This window comes from Camelus ferus, chromosome 14 (genome assembly GCF_009834535.1).
Source record: "Camelus ferus isolate YT-003-E chromosome 14, BCGSAC_Cfer_1.0, whole genome shotgun sequence".
Taxonomy (NCBI): domain Eukaryota; kingdom Metazoa; phylum Chordata; class Mammalia; order Artiodactyla; family Camelidae; genus Camelus; species Camelus ferus.
In genome coordinates this window covers 64,962,850-64,978,602 of record NC_045709.1, presented here as the reverse complement: position 1 = coordinate 64,978,602, position 15,753 = coordinate 64,962,850, and the positions used below count along the sequence as shown (strand labels likewise).

At 33.6% G+C, this 15,753-nt stretch overlaps 1 protein-coding gene across 1 annotated transcript in view; it reads left to right on the top strand.

Moving 5' to 3' along the window:
- TDRD3 (tudor domain containing 3) overlaps positions 1 to 15,753 on the top strand; it is a 151,130-nt gene that overhangs the window by 116,888 nt on the left and 18,489 nt on the right.

Sequence of the window (15,753 nt, the reverse complement as noted above, 5' to 3'; positions counted from 1 at the left end):
CCACTGAAAAAAAGATAAATAAAACAACAAGAAACCTAGTAGCAGTAATCATGTTTGGGGCCATGGTCCTTTATTCTTTACCTTTTTATTCTAGAAAAATGATCATTTTCTAGATAAGTTATTGTTTCATCTTTCACAGTATAACATTACTAATGGTCTAAATGTTTACCTAGAAGATCCTTTCCTTCACTCTCACTCTCTAAAGTTCAGCTGCTTTTTCCCTAAAAGACTGAAATAACACCAATATCTAATTTATGTCTTTTCTTAGAGAAACTTGATATATCTGTATCTTTTGCCTTTTTGATTCCCATATGATGACTATTTTTATTCTGTTTTTTCCATAATACTCACACCTTAATCTAGTTTTGATGCTAAAAGTATTTATTGAGACTATATTCCTAGAAGTTGAGCCCTGGTTTGCTAATCATCATGTGATCCCAGTGTTTTTGCCATTATGGTCAGAGAGTCAAAATAACATTTTTACACTTAGGGTTTTTAAAAAAATTTTTAAGAGATTTAATAAGAGATTAATTTTATTCTTTTCTTCCTGAAGAAAAATTTTAAGTTTCCTTCCTTAATTTCTTCTCTACTTCCTTTTTCTGTTCCAGAGTGGGTGTAACTGATGAGCACGTTTCTCATTCCTCACTGTAGCTCTTCCATTCAGAGGTGTTTGGTACTGAAGTGATCATTTTCTTTCTATTGTCAGTGACTTTTCCTTTTTCCCCCTTAATAGTCCTCATTGCTTTATTATTGATTTTAAGTCTTTGTAAACTTAGTTGGACAATAAATTTATCACGTACCACAGCCCATGTAGTGATTCTGAACCACGGCAGTCCTTTCATATTCTCCCTACCTATTTGTGAGTTCTCATCTAGGCTTCATTGTGCTGTTCTTTTTTTTTTTTTTAACTTATTTACTTTTTCTGTAGTCAACTTAAAAACCTTTTGTAAGATACTTGAAATATTTTGCTAGCAGGAAGAAGCAGGAGAGTGTTACTAAATCTTTTGGAGATTTTGGGATTTCTTTTCACCTATTTGCAAATAATCAAAGGATTGTTGATGTTTTATGATTTTATATAATTAATATAAAAATATTCTTGGATTATGAACACTGTTATTGAGGATAAAAGATCATCCTATCTTCTTTATCTGCATAAATAATTGACTTAGTTGTAGAAGCAGTTCCTTCTTGATATATAGAAGCCACTGGCTTAACGTATCTTCACCCTTCTCCATTTTTAAAAACTATGTATGTGTAAAAAGCCTCTGAAGGAAAACAGTCATGTGACTCTCAGTACATTTAGGGTAGAACTAGTGTAGAGTTCTCTTAGCCTCTGAGAGTACTGATGTTGGGGGTCTGTGAGCACTTTTTCTTTTTGTAACTGGGGAATTGTAACAAGTTTTAAGTTAATTAAAGTAAAACATTTGCTATACTAATAAGGTAACTCTAACTGATAAATCATACTAGAAAAATTAAAGGGCTGCAAAGGTATAGTGAGGTTGTTAGAAGCCTGAGCACAATTATTCACTCACACTATGGATTGTGTATTTTTAATTTTTTAAACTCTTGGGCTACATATGTACATTACTATTTTAATTGTGAAATGATATTTTATACTTTATTAAGGTTTATGTTTGTTATTGGCACAAGATTTTGGAAAACCGCTTGTTTTCCTAAATGTAGCAATGATCACAAATAGAATTTTTTTTTTAATAATTTGCAGGAAAAATAACCAAAAAGCCTGCATATGAACCAAAAGCCTTTACAGAAATCAATTTCCTGTATTATCTCTTACAGGTGTAAGGATAAATTATTAAATAAAAAGCATGAAAATATTGAGGGACCCAATGAGTAAGTTAATAGTGTCTAGTAAGGAAAATTAAAATAAAAATCAAGTTAGTAGTTTAAATCTAAGTGTTAATATTTTTCTCACAAAGTTTAAGAATTACTTGCCTAAATCTGTCTGTAGACAAATTTCTATTTTCCCCTTCTCTCTGGATAAACCTTTTTACTTCCAGAACATACTACTCAGTGATGATCTTTTAGATGATGAAATTTTATGTTCTTATTAAGACTAAATACTTTATTTTCTCCAAAATTATCTACAAACTTTTTGTTATGTCATCTTTGATTTTTTTTTTGTTCTAGTTAGATTTAACCTGGTTCTTTTAACTATGGTAAAATATTCTGTCTTGATTTTAGTGTCTTTATTAGAGTGAACTCTAATTATCACACATAATGTGAGATTCACAGCTCATTCTTAACTGAATAAATGCTCCAGTTTTCTCCTTTGTATATTGCAGGATTTTCCTTATTTTACCAAAGTAGATGAAGCACTATGGAATCTCATATTATTTGTAAAACTATGTAGGGAGAAAACCATAATATGATTTTATGTTTCTGACCACTATGTGAGAGAACATTAGGGGCAAAGGAAACCTGCTCTTTGTGTTCCCTGCAGGCCGTTTCCATATTGGTTCCTTTTAACTCTAAAACAGTACCCAAAACCAGTAAAAAGATGCCACAGGCAATTTGGAATTACTGTAAAATACCCTGGCACTGCTGCTCTGACAAATCTTTTGTGTTTTTAGAGTGCTGTTCTTCTGAATTACTTTTCTAAACCTGGAAAGATAGCGTCAGTCCTGATTTTCCAATAATATTTATGACTTGTATTCTACTGAGACTTTTATATCCCAAGAAATGTTTTAGAACATGCTGGCTTCTAAGCTTTCTTTTTAAAATTTCATAGTATTTGCTTTTTAGTATCAGGAAGTTATCTTTGTTCAACTGTTGTTCCAACTAGAAAAACTGGGATTATGTAGGTAATGATTAGTTCTAAGACCTTAGCATACGCAGCATATTGGGCGGTAATTGTGGAAAGAGACCGATGGATTACTATTGCCTTTCAGATGATTGTTTTATCTTAAATGCTTTTCTGTAGCATAACCATTTATTCAGCAGATATTCATTGCACATCTGTTAGCTGCTAGGCAATGTTCTAGGTGAGAGGTATATATAGGTATGCAAAGTACACAAAAGTCCTGCCCACTGCACAAAGTTAGAAGAAAGACATAGTTATGTGAAACAAACTTAAGTATCTCATGAGTCTGCATTCTTAACTCTTGAAGCTTTAAAATAAGATATAAGTGGAAAAATGTCTTGTTTACTGAAGTTTTAATTTAAATAATATTTAGGCCTGTATTTCACCTTATTTGAAGATAAAATTATTGTGGAAGAAGAAAGTGTGATTTAATGAATTTTATCTATTTAAAGTTTCTTACCTATTTTATCTACTTAAAAAATAGAAACTTTTTAGGTGGATTTGGGCTTCTTTTTAAAATAATTATAACATATATTTTTCAGTTTTAGCATACTTTAAAAAAAGAACTATCAATGTCAAGTTTTACTTTTGAAGTAACTTTGTGCAAAATTTAGTTTATAATGACATCCTGGGAAGAACTTTTGAAAGTTACCTTTTTAAATTCAAATAATGTTCATAAAAAGCCATAAGTTACTTTACTACTAATAAATGTATTAAAGAGAATCATAACCACCCCAAAAAAACAACCCCTAGCCTATTTAATAAGGAAGGAGACTGAGATTTGTAGTATGTAAATTAATGAGTTTAAATGAATCTTAAATGTATTAGAACAAGGTCATGTTAGTAATTTTAATGACATAGTGATAAAGTTAGGCTATATCTCGTTTGTATTTGATAGGAAAAGATCATAATAGATATTAAAAAGAGGATGATTGTTAGAGAAACCATTAACTTCAAAGGGAAATTAGTTATGTAACAGTGAGGTTCTGCCAATTAGTATCTAGTAAAATGTACAGGCACTACATTTTGATCATAGTCCAGAAGGTTTTTCACTTTTTGCTGATAAATTCTTAAATAAGTTAATGAGTATAATTTATCATACTTAAATTTCTGCACTGAAAGGGTAATCTGGGTGAGGTCAGTGCAATATTGAAATGCATTTTCTCCCACTTACACGCATTTGGGACGCTTTCCTTTGGGGACAATCATAGAGGCTGTGCTCATTTCCTTTGCAGTGTAAACAGGGGGTAAATGAGAAGGAAACTACAGCTGGTTTAGCCCCATTTAAGGACATAAATTTCAAGTCATGGGAGATGGAATTAGGGGGATTCCATGCAATATCTTTAAGCTTTGTTTTAATAAAGTTTGGTTATATTGAGGTGGTTTATTTATTTCTTAATCCATCACCCAGTTTTTCACAATCCCACAGGAGGTTATGGATTATACAAAAGGACTTTACTGGAGGTATGAAAGCTGCTGACATAGAGGGAGAAATGATTCATTCATAAATGCATGCCATATACATAGATATACCAACTTAAATACTGTTGGCATCTATCCCCAAATCCCAAATTCAGTTTGTGATAGCTAAACCTAAGAGATTATTATGAAAATCTTGAGATCTAGTTTTGACCTGGCTTCATTATTCAATAGAGACATTCTATTTCACCATTTAAATTAATACCAAGAGAATAGTATGCTATTTTAAGAACCTTAAGTATAGAAGTTTTGCTTGAATTTTGCTATCTGATGATTTAATGTATTATAATCTATTCAGAAGAACTGTATATAAAAACATCTTTGAAAGGTTTCTGGGTAATCTGAGTTTTCCTTTACTGAGCAATGAAAGTACATCATATTATTATTTCACGTTCCTTTCACTGAAGGTAAAAGAACTCCCGAAGTGAAGTCACATGGTAGGGTGTTCCCTAAGGTGCGCTGTCTTTCTGATTTGTTTCTAACTTTAATTACAGTTCATAAAACAGTTTAAGCCTTATATTATGTAAATATTAAGTATTAACTTGACATAACTGTTTGAAAAACTACAATGTTCCTTTTGTAAACGTGAATAATACCAGTAGGTATTATGTTAGTCTTTTATCCTCTAAGTCTCCTCTTTATTAGTAGCAACTTAAAGTATGGACTCCTGAATTATGGTGCTGGTTAATTAAGAAGTAAATTCAAGGTGCTTTAGATTTATGCTGAATATTGTATAATTTTGATTTTTTCTTCAAAGTAGTCTTAAGGAGGCATCATGGGTGTGACCTACAGCTGAAGGGGGTTGGGATTGTCAGGTGAACTTATTTTTTCCTTTGACATTTTTGATTCAGTAGACCCGAGGTTTGTTCTCTTTGAAGTGTGAATTTTATTTTTTCATTTACTTCACTTATTGGGACTTTTGAAACTAATTCAAACTGCACTGAATTTTACCATTCCTTTGCATATATATGCAGAAGACTTGCAAATATACTCATTGCACAGGAAATAAAGTAGTAAAATAAACGAACCTGAGGAATATTTTTGTTTTGTTTTATTTCTTGTTTCCAAAGATGTTAATCTGATGTTGGGCATGTGTCTTGACTAGGCATTCATGTCAGTATATTTTAAAGAATTTTATAAAACTGAAGAGTCATCCTTCTTGAATTAAAAAAAAAATCAGTGCACACAGTTCTGTTTTAGTTTCTAGTGAACTTCTGAGTCTTTTCCATCTGTACCTATAACAGCAGAAAAATATGTGCCGCCACCATAGACTTCATTCCCTTTCAGATGGAGCTCTTGCAATGCATCTTTCCACTTCTGAGGTCGGTGGTTGTGAACCTTGATGGTGATGGGCCAACAGGGGGCTTACGGTACATACTTGATTCACACCAAAGTGACTTGTCATGTCCACTTTCTTTTTTACTCTTACATGACCATTTGTGTGTCTCTACTTAATACTGTTTTTCTGTATTCTTGCTTTTGTTACTTTATTAGTCATCTCTTTTTGTTCTATTTCTTAAACATCATTTTATCCTTTTGACTTTGTCTTTTAAACTTTATGTTCTTTTTACCTTTAGTGGGTGGTATCTCTTGATGCATATGGACCACCCTTCCTACTGATCCTGATTTCCTGAACTTTACTGGACCTATGCTATTTATTCCAGAATCATGTGCAGTAGGCTTCACTATCACAACTCTAGGAAAAGAGTGGAGTTAATCTGTCTCCTTGTGAGAAGCACTCTGGTGTTAGTGCCATTAAATTTGGGAACTACTGGCAAGAGTTTTATACCTTAGCTTGAAATAACTCCCTTAGTGGCTTGTCATTGACTGTGAGCTCCATTCGGAAGGGAAAGGAAGTATTGCAACAGTGAGTACATCTTATTTGCCTTAAAATATATATGTAGTTTATTAAGAATAAACGTAAGCAGCTCCGATCATCATAAGAAATAAAAAATCACTTTTTTTGTGTGCATACTTTTTCATGCCTGGTCTGTCTAGCTCAGGGTTTTCTAAAGTGTGTTCTGAGGATGTTAGTTCTGCTTTCTGGTTAAATAAATTTGAATTTATTTATGATTACAGAGCCTTTTTGAGCCAGTTATCAGGTTAATATGTATTTTAAATCTCCAAGAGACAGACATATATAGTGTATATTGTTTCACAAACTTACATGCTTATGGAAGTTTTTTTTTTTTCCTGTATAAAACCTGTTATAGAAAGTCTACAGGAGGTACTTTGAAAAATATCATAGCTCTTTTCTTATTTTCTTTCTAGTTTTCAAATTTCCCATTTTTAAAATAGGGTGAAGATTTATCTTCAGAATACGTTATTTTGGATGCTCAACTTCTTAGTAATATAATATTGTATTTCTATGTTACAAATAGAGACTGAGGCAGTTTCTCCTTAAATATGTTCCAAGATTCTTTACCTTTCATGAAAAGAGGACAAAATATATTCCTGAAATTTTATGTCTCTTCTAAGTACTTATGCCATTAGTAATAGTGTTTCATTAGATAGAAATAAAATTGAGATCTTCTTTTACATGTAATTATACACAACTCACTGGTCTTTTAATTTTATTTTAACTCTAATTCTGGAAACTTTAATTTATTGTTAACTTTTGAAACTGTCATTTACGAAGACTCCCATTATAGCTTTTGTAATATTGCTGGGTTTTTTTCTGTAATTCTTGCCTAATAATCCACATGACATTCATATGTTCCAACAGTAAGTCATTTTCATCATTTGTTTGGGTATTGTATTTATTATTCTCTAATAATCTAGTATAAAGCAAAATCTGAAATCCCTTTTTTTTTAATTAAGCTGACATTGGCTACTGAATCAAAACAAAGTATCAAAGCAAGTTAATTCCACCGAGTATATGGGCATTCTTAAATGACTAAGAGGACTCCTGAAAGACTAAAAATTCTGTTTTGTTTCAACATTTGTATTGTTCCTTTACTAATTGTTCTGAAGCCTTTCAATAATATTGTTTGAACTATTAAAAGCTTGTTAAAAGCCTTGAAGAAAACAAACTCTTAAACTTAACTGCTCTTGCTCTTCTGTTCTTGTTTTCCTGGTAACAGTTACTAAGATGAGTTGATAATCTTGGATCCTACTCCAGAGCTCACTTGAGGTCTGGAGGGGAAATTTTCTTATTTTAAGAAACATGTCCTTTCCAGACACTTATAATTATAAACAAGGATAGAATGTATGGTTGGATAATAGCTAATGAAATTGCAAAGGAACTCTATAAATAAGCAGTAGATATATACTGTAAGTACCATCTCTTTTAGGGCTTGAGGAGATCTGATTTTAAGTGAGCACATGAACTAACTTGGTAGCTGAAACAGTGGAAGGAGATCAGTAATTGTTTGTTGAATGATTAATGTAGTTCTGGTGGTCACCTTTATTACTGAAGAGTCCTCCAGACAAGAAGCCTGAGTGTAACAGTTTAATATGATAGTTTTTCCACAGATATTCTTTGAGTGCTTTTTATAACAAAGCTACTTTAGAAAATAGATTGGCCTATGTACCTAAGGGATTAAAAGAATATAAGAGAAGATAAATTCCCTTCCTTCCAGAAGCCACTGAATAAATATTAATATAATCTCTATCAGACTGAGATGGTTCCTGTCTGGGAACCATCGTTGGCATGGTTCTTGATGACAATTTTATTATGCATGTTAAATGAGTGGGATAGTGTGAAGGAAATAAGAGGGGAAGGCCACAATTGACTTTTTAAAACTAGCATTAACTTTAACAACTTTTTATTGGAATTTTTATTTTACCTGAAGTGTGCTCATTTTTTTTCCCCAGATCATGTGAGTGGGAAATTAGGGTCAACCCACCCGTTCATGCTTAACCAAGAGCTTATTATACGAAGTAAGATATTAGAAGTCAGTTAAATTCTGTTTCAGTATGCTTCAAGTTTTTAAATTGATGGACTTGTTTTTAATGTTGGTAGCTATTTTGGGTACTGTTTAATGAATGATTTAGGAGAATATAATGAGCATTTCACCTTAAAAAGTCTTGAGTAAGTAAATAAGGCTTAAAATAATGTGGAGAAAAGTATTCTAGTGTATTTTTTTCCTCATAAGGTGATCAGGTAATACAAATCTTATTAAGAATTCCTGAATTTGAGCATCAATACCCAAATGAATGTTATTCTTAATTAGATTTTTAAAATATGGAATTGAAATCTTAAAGCAGAGAGAAAAGGGAACCAGATCAAGAACCTGAGAGCTACGAGTACTGAAATTTTTTAATCTATTTTAGGTAATCTATTTTTTTTCCCTCTTCTTTCTCTTGGTTGTCTTTCTCTTCCTTTCTTCTTCCTCCTATCCAAGGCTCCTCCTCCTTGTCATCTTCCTTTTTTATTTTGTTTTATGTCTTAGTGTTTGCCTTTTTATTCATCTTACAGATTTCAAGTGGCTTTTAACTATTAGACTGGAAATGTTCCATCCCAGACATGACTGATGCGCAGATGAAATCTGGTTAAATGGACCATCTTTTAAAGTTCAGAAAGCCTCTGAAAGCTTGGGCACAAATAAAGATAGCCCTGCTTGATCTTTTATGTGCCCTGATTAGTGATAATGCTTACTTAGCACCTGGCCTTACTGACAGTACTTCTCATAAATGGAAAGACCGTTAGAGACTGAGATGTATTGGAGCTTGTTTACAAAATGATCTGGCAATGATAAAACATTGGTCACATGCCCAGTCCACTTAAATTGTACCCTTGTGTCCCTAGGCCATAAGCAAAGCAAAGAAAAAATTCTCATTGACTGTGTCTAAAACTTACTAGAAATGTGAATAGTCAAGAAGAGAAGTTAAAATATGTAATTCCCTAAGAAAAATTAAGGAACTATGTAAAAAACTAGAGACTGGAACCTCTAAGTTTGTTAGAGAAAATTAATTATAAAAGGCTATAATAAAACCATTTTAGATATAATTTAGAAACGAATACAAGATTTATATTTCAAGAAGATGATACACACATTTTCCTATTGATTTGTTGAAAATGCTTAAACTTGGCTATGAAAAGACTGAATATTCTATTCATTCTAATGATTATAATTGCTTTAATGAAAACAGTGACTGGGGGAATATGATTAAGATAGAAAAAAAGTGGCCATAGAATAGATTAAACTTAGATTTGATATCTTGGTTTGTAAGTATTTTTCAAAATAATTTTTATAAGGATATAATTTAAAAGGTTTGACTGAAACTACTAAACCAAAAATTTTTAAACAAACTGCTTTAAGTAATTTCAATTATAAAAACAAGTTTTGCTTTCTGAAATGAGAATCACTATGCTTGGAAATTCCAATAAATTTGATATAAATGGCAAGCTGCAGCCAAAACTGTTTATTGCCTATTGCCATTCTTGTGCCCGAGGCTGAGAAACATTTTCAGATTCTGTGTGCTTTATCCTGAAAAAATTTGGTGAAAAGGGGTCACTGAGAGAGTTAAATGTCTGCTCTGCTTGGCCTTTGAGAGAAGGGGAGAGGGCAAGGCTGGTCTTGGGCAAATTACTTCCGCCTCCCTTTTTGCCCCTGCTTCAGCTCCAGGGGAGCTGGATATGCACAGGAGGAGTCAGAAGACCTGGGTCGAGTCCTGGCTCTGCCACTTACTACCTGTGTGACTTTGGGTAAGTTATTTAATGTCTCTGGGTCTTAGTTTCAGTGCAGAGTTGTTATGAAGATTAACTAATATGATCAACAGATACGTGTTTTATAAACTCTCAAAGTCTGTAGAAACTTAAATTTTTATTATCATAACCAGCCTTCTTCTTCCCATTTCTTCTGTAATCTAGTATCCTTGGCTTTGCATTTTTAAAGCAGCCCGAAGTGACAACTCCTTTTGCTTCTCCCTGTGTCCTCCCTGTATTGGAACTCTTATTCCTGTTCTCTGCATGCTTCAGACTTAAGCATTCTAAGAATATAAAGCCAGACTGGTCAAATTAGTTTTCTCTCTAGAGTGTGGATTACTGTTACCTTTCCCACCCTCACCTTCTACTTTAATCATCTCAGAATTATGCACTTAGAAACGTCAATGAATCTCTAACGCGTGGAAATTGGGACAGTGTTGGCAGAGGGAAGTCCCTTAAATCCTGTTGCCCAGATCACTTCTTTATTAGTTAGTAAGGTTCGTTGGGAAAATGGGAATATGATTGTGCCTCTTGTCCTTTCTTTTTCTCTGTGGGAAAGAAGATGGAAATAGTTCAAAGTCTTCAGAAACCTCACTGAAAATCTAGATCCTTAACTTAAGGACTAATCATAGAGAGAAGAGACAAGGGGTTTAGTGGGCATTTCTTTGGTCAGCTCTTTGAGTTATGTCTGACGTGGCCTCATCTTTGATTCTCAGTAAAGTAAGTTCTAGCCAACCCTCATCCAAACTAAATTTATGACACCTACTATCTTTCTGGGCGCTCAGTTAATAGAGGCTGCTTGGAACCAAGGAAGAAAGAAAATTTGCCTTCTGGATCACTTCTGGTTTCAGATTGAGGGATCTTTATGAGGGCATAAGAAGAGCTTATAGCTCTGCTTGATCCAACCCTCCCCCATAATCTAAATTTGGCTGTGTGTAAATAATAGTATAATAGCCACTTACGTGAACTGCTTGCCATTAATGCCTAATCACCATGGAGCACAATAACAGTTACTCGTGTCATGATTAGATTAACTTTTTAAAAATTTTTATTTATTTTATTTTACTTTTATAGCTTTGAACCCATGACTTATGCTCAATATGGTTTCTTGCTGAAGTAGCAGTGTCATCTTTCATAACTAAAAATTAGAAATATATCACTCTGTTAGGAATCAAATGCAAACTGAAACAGTTAAGTACAGTGTTAAATGTGTGAGTTAATGGGAAAAATTAAATGATAATGTTCATGCTGACAAAGATGCGGTGACATGAGCACTCACTCTCATACATTGCTGATGGCCATGTAAATTGGTGTGATTGTTCTGACTTTCCAAGCCTTAAAAGTGTTCATGCTCTTTAAACTAGTAATCCCACAATTGTTCATCTCTGCTCGGGAAGGAACAAAGGAATAAGTGAATTTCTGAAGGATGATCATTGCAGCATTACAATAATGGGAAAAAACCCAGAAACTACCTAAGTGCCTAACAATAAGAATGGTAGAATAAATCATCATCCATCAGCTGGGTGAATTATTTTACAGTTTTAATAAAAGATCATCATGAAGGCTGCAATATCATGGGAAATATTTATAAAGAGTGAAGAAAAGCAATTTATAGATTTGAGAATACACTCAAGGAAATGGTAGTTTTAGTGTAGTAGAATTATGTACAATCTGTATATGTTTATGTACTTTTTTTATTTTATAAACTTTCTGTAATTTTGTATTACATTTTTTATTTGAGAAAGTAACAAGAAAAATGAAATTAGCAAGAAGTTGATTGTGACTACGGAATTTTAGTCTTAAAGAAAAATCCCTAAAATTTGCACAAAGGGTCTGAAAATATGGGAGTTTAAAAAAGTAAGATAAATAAAAACATAACTTCTTAATTTCTGATTTTTTCTTTTTGCCGTGAGGGTAACAACAACATGATTATAGATTTTCATGAAAAAATACCATTATCCTTGAACTTGTTCTTGTCTATAATTAGTAAATGAAATACTCCTCCAACCAAACCAATAGTCTTACCTATACAAAGTCTTACCATCTACTTTATCTATACAACTTACTTCCCAGTTCCTTGCAAAATTCTCTCAATTGTACTGTCCCTAGAACATTTACACACCTTCAAAACTCAGTCTCTCTCAGGTACTTACAGATGCACAGCAAAATACATTTCTCTTATGAAATGTTTATTTACTCTGTACTGGCATACCTCATTTTATTGCATTTTACTTTATTACACTTTGCAGATACTGCGTTTTTCACAAATTGGAGGTTTGTGACAACCCTGTGTCAAACAAGTCTACTTGCATCATTTTTCCAACAGGATTTGCTCAGTTCCTGTCTCTGTGTCACATTTTGGCAATCCTTACAACATTCCAAACTTTCTCATTATTATTATATTTGTTATGGTGATCTATGATCAGTGATCTTTGATGTAACTATTGCAAAAAGATTTCAACTGGCTGAAGGCTCAGATGATGGTTAGCATTTTTTAGCAACAAAGTCGTTTTTATTTAAGATGTACACATTGTTTTTTTAGATATAATGCTATTGTACACTTAAAGCCTGCAGTATAATGTAAATATAACTTTTGATATGCACAGGGAAACCAAAAATTAGTGTGACTTGCTTTATTGTGATATTAGCTTTATTGCAGGGGTTTGCAACCAAACCTGCAATATCTCACAGGTGTGCCTGTACTTACTTACCATTCATAATTTCAGGAAAATTTTAGTATATAATTATGTAGTTTGACTCATTGTCCCTGTTTCAGTTTTTGATACATTATTAAAATATTAAGTGTAAAGTGAAATTTTTATATTCTAGGTTTTCCTATTAACTTATAATTTCAAAGATGTATTAATCTATTTCAAAAAACTTTTGAGCACTTATTATGTGACTTTCTCTTTCCACCCAGAATAGTGCCCTGCACAACATATTTCCTTAAAATGATGATGTGCTAGGCAATGTGATAATGGGACAGTGAGACTGCATCAATGAGCAGTCTCCACACTGAAGGAGTCGGACTAGCAGAGGAGCCCAGCAAGGAAAGCACCTTCTGTTTATCATGAACAGAAAGCATAGATGGAGAGCGCTTAACTCAGTCAGGAACTGACTCATAGAAGAGACATCTGATTATAAAACAGTAATGTGCCATCGCACAAAATCTCTATCCCCTTTGCCCTGCCTTACTTTCTGCGTGTCCTGCCCCTGCCTCCAATCCCTAAGTGAAAGCATGTGAGAACCGGGACTTTGTCTCAGCTAATACTTCAGCATTCAGAACAGTATGTGAAATGAAACATAAGGGGCTTTCAAGAAATACTTGTTAAATCTGAATGAATGAAGTTTAATGTGAGTCTTGAAAGTCCTGAAGGGCTTTAGGACTTCGCTTGAGAAAAGGAAGAAAGTGTGAGAAAATCTAAGGAGGGCCTGGTAGGGTGAGGTATTTTGGCAGCAGGATAGCTTGGGTATAGCAGATGTCAGTAAGTGAGGCTGGCTGCAAAGGCAGGTGGGGTCAAAGGATGAAGGGTCAGGTGGGTTGTAGTAAGGAGCTGGAATATTTTATTTCAGAATAGGAACCAGTGGACGATTTTAGGCAGGGGAGTGTCATCATGTGATTCTGCACTAAGAGAGTATTTCTTGCAGTATAGAAAATGGGATTCCGTGAAAGCTGAGAGCGTGGAGACCAGTTATTACAATAATTAAGGCAAGAGATGGGGACTTTGGAATCATCAGAGTCTAGGCAAAAAGTAAAGAATATGGGTGAGATTGCCTAGAGAAAGCATGTAAAAAGAGAAAAGACAAGGACAGGTGTCAACTTCTGGGGACTTTTCACAGTTGAGAGGTGGGAAGGGACATTGAGAAGTTGTAGCCTGTGAGGACAAGGTGTTGGGCAGTGGGGGAGGGGTGCTTAATCTACCATATAAATTGCTGGAGAGGTCAAGGAATAAGCACTGAAAAGAGTGTGTTGGATTTGGCAATCAACCGGTGACTGATGAATGTAGAAAGAACTTTCAATGGAATGGTCAATGTGTAAGGCAACTTGTAGTTTCTTGATAGTAAGTGGGAAATGAGCAAATGAAGTATAGACTACTATTAAGATCTTGGTTGTGAAGGTAAAGAGAATAGAAGATGAGAAGAAAAAGTAAAGGAGCTCAGGGTAAAAATCTAAGAAAGTTTACATCAAAGGCAGAGTGAAGTAGAGAGAAAAGGAGAGGTTGTGAGAATAGATGAAAGGATTAAAAAAAATCCAGACCATGGTGAGAAAGTGGGATACAATCACATGTGATGTAGGGTATATTGAGGAGTACTAGAGAGTAGAAGGAAGTAATTATAGGTGTGGATGAGGGTATGTTTGATTTCAGGGAATGAAGGTGAATAATTCTTCACTAATGAACTCTTCTCTGTCAAGTCAAAGCAGGTCATCTGTGGAAAGTAATGAGGTCAAGAATAGAGGAATTTTTTTTAACATTTTTTATTGATTTATAATCATTTTACAATGTGTCAAATTCCAGTGTACAGCACAATGTTTCAATTATACATGAACATAATATATATATTCATTGTCACATTCCTTTCTCTGTGAGCTACCATAAGATCTTGTATGTATTTCCCTGTACTATACAGTATAATCTTGTTTATCTAAAGAATAGAGGAATTTTGAGTAGAGATGTAAAGATCTAGAAACTGCCAAGGGGAATGGGAGAGGGAGCCAACCAAGAATGTATTTATTCTCAGCAGTTTTCAACCCTTAGTAGAATTTATGTGCAGAGTATTCTGTGACAGTTCACACTCAGTATCTAGTCTTTTAGTAGCTGCAAGAAAAGTTTGTAAAGTAGATACACGAATGAGAAGAACTTTATATGTTTATTAATCAGAAACTAACTGTTAACCACTCAGCCAATTTTCAGTAGAGGTTCTCATTAGGGACATGATATTTGAAAGCCTCCACAGTCAGAATGACTATATTATTGCCCTAGGACCTCAGCAAAATTCAGTATTGGAAAATGCCCTGGAAGGTGATTTTAGGCTCTTGATAGTACTAAGGATGTTAACAAAGTCTCAGGCCTTCTTGAGCTCATCTTAATGCCAGGTAATGGATGCATTAAATAAAACCGTTAATTAGGCATTTGAGCATTCTGAGACATATTGACTCTGTGTTTGGATGTGCACATGTGCAAGCATGTGAGGGATATCATTGTTTTGAAAGTTGTGATAGTCACTAAATTCTTCATTTAGAGTGGCTTATCTCAGTAAGGAGAGAAGAAAATAAGGTAGAAGATTTTTAAACTGCTGTTTAATCTCTTAAGACTTTATCTATTAACTTTTCTATTAACTGATCCATTCACAAAGAAGAGTTTTTCCTAACATGGGGCACAGTTTTAAATAAAAAAATTTTTAAATGTTCATTATAATTTTTTCAGGGCAACTATAAAACAGTTGTCTACCACTAGCTATGAAATTATAAAACAAAATCCAAGTATGGAACCACTTAAGAACATACGCTGTTCACAATCATAGAGTTAATTTATAAGCTACTGTGGAAAATTCGTGTTCTGCAGTTGAAGGGGATGACCCATTATGGATACTAAATGACTTTCTAATTGCTGCCATACCAAAATGTTGATAAAGTTTTTGAAAAAAGAGCCTAAAAAACTATTTTCAGCTTTTCCTAAGAGAGCTTAGGAAAGTAGTCTGTCTCAAAGTTTATGCCACTGAATGTGATAACACTCATTAAATAGGGAAACAATACTATGAGATTTATCAAATTATGAAATGGATGAACATCCCTTTTTAAAAT